Below are 1220 nucleotides of genomic sequence, written 5' to 3'. Positions count from 1 at the left end.
TCAGAAATTACAGTAGGCATTTCTTATTTTCAAGATCCATCCTTTACAGAGGCGACAAGGAATCAATGGAAGTCCATCTTTGGGCTCTTTTGGGATTCTTGCTGACTGAGCAACATTTTTAGTTGAGAAAAGTGTTTCTTTGTTTGGCTCGTACTTCTTGTGGAAGAGAAAATGGGTGTTGACTGTGCAGATGTAGGTGTTCTGAATATCCAGGCTGGGCTCTTGCCTTCGGAACTGGACCGCTCCTGATTGCGGTTCGCAGAACTCAGAGCCTTCCCCTTCAGTGTCCTTAGAGCGGGGTTAGCCGTAGCAGTGCCAAGACTGCTCTTCGGGGAGGAGAGAAAGCTTCTACTTTTCCCTTGATATTTAATTGCTCTATTACATGTCTTACAAGTAACCAACAATACACTTTTGGCATCTTTATACTTTTCCACAATTTTTGCTTCTTTAAAACTGAGTGTAACTTTTTGCTTCTCGATTCAGAAGTTTCTGTATTTTGTGTGTCAGTTTGGGCTATGGCTTGAGGCACACTTGGGAGTTATCCAACACCAGCAATTGGAAACAGTATGGACAGGTTTCTTCAAAAGTGTTCTTGGCATCGTGTGAGAAACTGTAGGCCCAGAAGAGATAGTGGGCTTGGCCCGGGCAGCTAGCTTGTAGTTTCTGTACTGTGGACTCAAGGGAATGCTTCTTTTTCATTGTAGTTGGTGAGAAAGACACCTGGAAGCCACCACATTTTCTTATGCACCTGCTTTGTCTTCATTGATCATGTCAGAAAGGTGAGCATCATGGATTTCCACGTTAATAGAACAAAGTGTTCTTGTGTTGAGTGGAGGCCCAATGTCCATCTGCTACCTTAATATTAAACCTATAAATATATGTATACAGATCTATTTCCCTATCATCACATATAAATATATTTGCATATATACATGCCTGTATTTAGACCTCTATAAATGCCCTTTGCCTCCTAGTTCTTTCCTCTATTTCCTTTTACTTTCCTCTTATCCCACTATCATGTTCAGCCTTCATTTGGGTTTCAGTAATTCCTCTCAGTTGCATTGCCCTTGAGCAAACCCTACCAGGCCTCCTACACACTCCTCCCCATTGATGTTAGATCATGTGTTGCTCCCTTATCCCTGCGTTTGTTAACACCCACTTCCTTTCCCCCACCTCCCTCTCTCCATATCCCCCTGGAATTTGTCAGTCCATTGTTTTCT

The 1220-nt window shown here is 42.6% G+C and overlaps 1 pseudogene; it reads right to left on the bottom strand.

Moving 5' to 3' along the window:
• LOC142428084 (UPF0711 protein C18orf21-like) lies at positions 1–699 on the bottom strand (annotated as a pseudogene).
• Positions 700–1220: the final 521 nt, after the last annotated feature.

Source organism: Tenrec ecaudatus, chromosome 15 (assembly GCF_050624435.1).
Source record: "Tenrec ecaudatus isolate mTenEca1 chromosome 15, mTenEca1.hap1, whole genome shotgun sequence".
Lineage (NCBI taxonomy): Eukaryota > Metazoa > Chordata > Mammalia > Afrosoricida > Tenrecidae > Tenrec > Tenrec ecaudatus.
The sequence above is the reverse complement of the archived record's forward strand: the minus strand, read 5'-3'. Positions and strand labels throughout refer to the sequence as shown.